At 44.1% G+C, this 5,951-nt stretch overlaps 1 protein-coding gene across 1 annotated transcript in view; it reads left to right on the top strand.

Moving 5' to 3' along the window:
• TRPM4 (transient receptor potential cation channel subfamily M member 4) overlaps positions 1 to 5,951 on the top strand; it is a 59,856-nt gene that overhangs the window by 50,807 nt on the left and 3,098 nt on the right.

The following is a 5,951-nucleotide window of genomic DNA, read 5'->3' as shown; positions in this document are numbered from 1 at the left end:
TATTTAATTTTATTTATTCATTCATTTACTTTAATTTGACCAGAGAGGGACAGAGTGAGAGAGAGTGAGAGTGCGAAAGCAAGCCACCAGGTCTGGGACTCGAACTATTGTTGGCCATGTGGGAGTCCAGTGCCCTTAACCACCATGTCACCTGCCAGCTCCAAGTTCTGTCTTAAGTGCCTGAACTCTGACTCAAGTATCGCACTGGCTTTCCTCTGACCCAGCCAGACCCTCTCCTGACCTGGACTTTAACTCTGATTCTGTCCCTGAGCCTCAGGCTGCATTTTCTTTTAATGATGAAATATATATAACTTTTGCCATTTTTACTATTTTCCTATGTAATTATTTTATTTACTTATTTATTTATTTTTAATTTGTTATAAGGCCAATGTGCTCACCAGAGAGAGAGTGGGAGAGAGGGAAAGTGAGAGAGCAGGTCACCAGGCCCAGACTTGAGCAGTGGTTGTCCATATGGGAGACCACCATGCTACCTGCTGGTCCCTGTTCTTACTGTTTTTAAGTGTACAATTCAGTAACTTACTAACATTTGCAATGCTATGCAACCATAACTGCTATTTCCAAAACATTTGTTTTATACATTAAGACTTTTAAAAAAATTATTTTAACTTTCTTTCTTTATTTGTTTTGATTTAACCAGAGAGGGACAGAGTGAGAGAGAGAGAAGGAAAGTGAGAAAGCAAGCTGCCAGTTCCAAGACTTGAACTGTGGTCTTCCATGTGGGAGTCCTGCACCTTTAACCACCACGCCACCTGTCAGCTACTCCAAAACATTTTATCTCCCCAGAGAGACATTGTGTACCCACTGAGCAATAACTCCCCATTTCCCTCTGCCAGCCTTGGTAACCTCAAATCTACTTTCTGTCTCTATGGACTTGCCTAGTCTAGATTTTTTATATAAGTGGAATTGTACATTTGCTTTTTAAAAAAATAGTGGGACCAGCAGTTAGCATAATGGCTATGTTGCTGGACTCCCATGTAGCCAACTGCAGTTCGAGTCCTGGACCCGGTGGCTTAAACTCACTCCGGACGCGTGTGTGTGCGTATGTGCCCAAGATCTGGAGAGGAGAACGGAGGAGAAGGGGTTGCAGCGTGGCCATCCCCCCTGGGGGGTGATTTCTAGCTTTCTATCTCTCTGTCCCTCTCTCTGTCTGGTGAGAGCACGCGCCCTATAGCAAAAAAAAAGTTATTAAATCTTATTATTTTTTAGTCTGAACAGAGAGAGACATGGAGAGAGAGGACAAGTGAGAAAGGTCTGGGAGTCGAACTGTGGCCAGGCACGTGGGAGTCCAGCGCCTTTAACCCCAGGCCACCCGCCGGCCCATGGTTATCTTCTTTTTTAAAATTAGACTCATTTAGGAGGCTTGGAGTGGTATCTCATTGTTGTTTTGTTTTGTTTTTAAAGAATTATGTATTTATCTAATTCCACTTATTATTATTATTTTTTTAATTTGACCAGACAGAGAGAAAGGGAAAACAATAAAGCAAGCCGCCAGGTCTGGGACTCGAACTGCAGTCAGCCATTTGGGAATCCAGCACCCTTAACCATCACACCACGCGCTGGCTCCTAGTTACCTACTTTTTAAAAAATTACAGTAATTTACTAGGTTTGAAGTGGTATCTCTGTTTTGTTTTTGTTTTTGTTTTTTTAAGAATTATTTATTGGAACCAGCAGTTAGTGTAATGGCTATTCGCTGGACTCCCATGTAGCCGACTGTGGTTTGAGTCCTGGACCCGGTGGCTTAAACTCACGCCTGGCGCGTGTGCGTGTGTGCCCAAGATCCCGAGAGGAGAATGGAGGAGAAGGGATTGCGGTGTGGCCATCCCCCTGGGGGGTGATGTCTCACTTTCTGTCTCCCTGTCTCTCTCTGTCTTTCTGGCGAGCGCATACGCCCTATAACAAAAACCTCTCCAAAAAATAAAAAAGAATTATTTATTTACTTCCATTTGCTATTATTATTTTTTAATTTGACCAGACAGAGAGAGAGAGAAAGGGAAAGCAAGAAAGCAAGCCACTAAGTTCAGGACTCAAAGCACATTCGCCCTTGGGGGAATCCAGCGCCCTTAACCACCATACCACCTGCGGCCCCTCATTGTGGCTTTGTTTTGCATTGCCTTAATGACTGTCCATGCTGAGCATCTTTTCATATGCTTTCTGGTCATTTTCAGATTGTCTTTGAAGAAATGTTTATGCAAGCCCTTTGGCCTTTAATTTTATTTTAGGTTTTTGCCATAGGGTGAGCGTTTGTTGGCAAAGGACAGAGAGTCAGAGAGAGGGAAAGTAAGAAATCACTCCCCAGGGGTGATGGGCACACCACAATCCCTCCTCCTCCTCCGTTCTCTTACTGGGATTTTGGACGTGCACGTACATGTGCCTGGTGTGATTTTCAGGCCACTGCGGTCAGGACTCAGACCACAGTCAGCCAAGGGTCTGGCACCTTAACCACTGCACCGTCTGCTCGTCCCTTCCTTCGCCCATTTTTTTTTTCTTTTTTGAGAGGTTTTCACTGTAGGGCGCGTGCGCTCGCCAGACAGACAGAGACAGAGAGACAGAAAGCGAGAAATCACCCCCCAGGGGGGATGGCCACGCCGCAATCCCTTCTCCTCCATTCTCCTCTCGGGATCTTGGGCACCCATGCACACGCGCCCGGCGTGAGTTTTAAGCCTCCGGGACGCGAACCACGGTCGACCACGTGGGAGTCCAGCGACATAGCCATTACGCTAACTGCTGGTTCCCTCCTTTGCCCATTTTTATAGTGGGCTGTCTTTCTGTTGTTTAGTTGTAGTAGTTGTTTGTATGTTCTAGATATTAAAACTCATCAGATTTGTGATTTGCAACGATTTCCCCCCATTTTGTAAGTTGTCTTTTCATTTTGTGACATCTTTTGATGTACCAAAGCTTTTAATTTTGATGAAGTGCCATTTATTTATTTTTTCTTTTGTTGCTTATATGTTCGGTGCAATATTTAAGGGCCTATTGCCAGATTCAAGGTCATGAAGATTTACTCCTCTGTTTTTATTTTTCTAAGAGTTTCCTGAAACTTTATGAAAGCTCTTATATTCAGGTTGTTGGTCCATTTTGAGTTCATCTTGTGTATGGTGCGAAGTAAGGGTTCAACTTTATTCTTTGTGCACGTGGAAATCCATTCATTCCGGGACCATTGTTGACAAGCATCAACAAACAGGACGACTTGGCTTTCCTGTTGAACATCAGTTGGTCACTGTATTACTTTTCTAGGGATAGTGTAACAAAGTATAAAAACCTGCACAACTCTAAATACTGTAAATGTGGGATCGGCAGGTGGCATGGTGGTTAAGGCATTAAGCTCCCACGTAGCCAACTGTGGTTCAAGTCCTATACTTGGTGGCTTCCTTTCTCACTTTCCCTCTCTCTCTCTGGTCAAATTTTAAAAAGAAGTAGTAATGATAAATAAAATCAAATGATTTTAAAAATAACATAAATGTGGGACCAGCAGTTGGCGTAATGGCCATGTCGCTGGACTCCCATATAGTCGACCACGGTTCAAGTCTTGGACCTGGTGGCTTAAACTCATGCTGGGTGAATGTGTGTGTGTGCCCAAGACCCTGAGAGGAGAATGGAGGAGAAGGGATTGCAGTGTGGCCATCCCCCTGGGGGGTGATTTCTCATTTTCTGTCTCTCTGGCAAGTGCACACACCCTATAACAAAAATCTTTTTTTAAAGAATTATTTTAACTTTATTATTATTATTTTCCAATTTGACCAGAGAGAGACAGAGAGGAAAAGTAAAAAAGGAAGCCACCAGGTCCAGGACTTGAACCATGGTTGGCCATGTGGGAGTCCAGCATCTTTAACCGCCACCCCACCTGCCAGTGGGGGTCCAGCATCTTTAACCGCCACCCCACCTGCCATCCAACAAAAATCTCTCTTAAAGAAAAAAAAAAATCTCTGCTTTCATCTTCCCTGTGTGTGTCTCTGCCAACCCCCCTGCCCCCTTTTGTAGAGGGCACATGCACTTACCAGAGAGAGGGCGAGGAGAAAGCATTGCCCCTCCATGGGCATTCATGCTGCAATCGCCTCTCTTCCACCTCTCCCTCCTCTAAGGATTCTGGGCGTGCACACATACGCACCCAGCGTGTTTCTCAAGCCACTGGGTCCTGGACTCCACCTGCATAGCCAGCCATGGGGGATCCGGCCACCTTAGCCTCTAAGAAACGGTCCAAGCATTTTTTGGGGGGTGCTATATAGTTTAACTCACAACACTCACAGATTCCTGAGTTCATTTCTAGACTTTCAAGTCTGTGATGCTGCTCTATATACCTACCCTAACCCAGCACACACTGTGTGGATTACTGTAACTTTGTAGCAAATTTTTATATTGGGACGTGTAGGTTCTCTGATCTTGTTATTTTTCAGATTGTTTTGGTTACTCAGGGTCTCCTACAGTTCCACATGAACTTGAAGATTAGATTTTCCATGTCTCAGAAATGGTTGTGCGAATTTACATAGGGATTTCATCGAATCTGTAGCTGGCTTTGGGTATTATTGATATATTAACAGTTTTCCTAACCATAAACACAAGATACCTTTCCATTTATTTATGTCCTCCTCAATTTTTTAACTAATGTTTTATAGTTCTCAGTGTATTGGTCTTTTACATCTTTGGTTAAATTTAGTAAGGGGTTATTTTTTGTGTTTTATTTTATTATTTTATAGCTCTGGTAAATGATATTAGTCACTGGCCAGTAGTTAAGCACTGTGCATTAGGACCTAGATCCTAGTACAGTAGTTAAGCACTGTGCATTGGGACCTACATCCTATGTGGTCAAGTGCAGTTTGTATTCTGAACACAGTACCTTACATGGGAGTCCAGCAATATGGCAATTACGCCAACTGCTGGTGCCTGTGTTTTATAGTTTTTAGTGTACAAGTTTTTCACCTTTTTAATTAGTTTTATTCCTAGCTGCTCTTTTATTTTTAGGTGCTGTTATCAATGGAACTGCTTTCTTGATTTCCCTAGCTGACTGTTTACTGCAGGTGTAGAGGCACACAACTGATTTTGTGCACTGACATGCCCAGCGGCTTGGCTGAATTCCTTTATTAGCTCTAGCAGTTTGCTCGTGTGATTGCTGAGATCTTCTGTATGTAGACCATGTCATCTGTAAGAGATATTTACTTTTTCCCTCCCATTTCGGATGTCTTTTCCTTTTTTTTTTGTTCTTTATTCATAATAGTGTGTGCACGAGAGAGAGGGGGAGAGAGAGGGAGAGAGAGAGATGGACCCTCCACAGGGCCTGGCTGCAGTTCCCCTTCCTGAAGTGCTCCAGCCCTTTGGATCCTGGGTGTTCCTGTGTGTACCCAGCATGCTTCAGGCTGGCATGTGCACTTGCCAAGAGAGAGAGAGAGAGAGAGAGAGAGAGAGAGAGAGAAGCTCTTCATGGGGTGGGTCATGCTGCAATCCCTCCCCCATTTTTTCCATCCTGTGAGGATTATAGGCATGCATGTACTCTTGCTGGGTGTGGCTTTTTTTTTAGGGGCTGGCAGGTAGCGTGGTGGTTAAGGGCACTGGACTCCCACATGGCCGACTGTGGTTTGAGTCCTGGACCTGGCGGCTTGCTTTCTTTCTCTCTCTCACACTCTATCCCTCTCTGGTCAAATTGAAATAAATGAATGAATGAATGAATAAAGTTAAATAATATAATTTTCAAAAAAGAATGATTAATTTTTTAAAAATTTGACCAGAGAGAGAGGGATTGGGGGGAGAGAGAAAGCAAGCCATTAGGTCCAGGACTCAAACTATGGTTGGCCATGTGGGAGTGTCCAACACCTTAACCACCATGCCACCTCTGTTCCAACTGGGTGTTTTTCAAGCTGCCGGGGCTGACATTGGAACGGTGGTCAGCCATGTGTTATCTGGTCCCAGTGCACAGACCTTAGCCACTGCATTGTGAGGTT

This window comes from Tupaia chinensis, unplaced genomic scaffold (genome assembly GCF_000334495.1).
Source record: "Tupaia chinensis unplaced genomic scaffold, TupChi_1.0 Scaffold000673_1, whole genome shotgun sequence".
NCBI classification, from domain to species: domain Eukaryota; kingdom Metazoa; phylum Chordata; class Mammalia; order Scandentia; family Tupaiidae; genus Tupaia; species Tupaia belangeri.
This window is presented reverse-complemented; position numbering and strand designations above follow the sequence as displayed.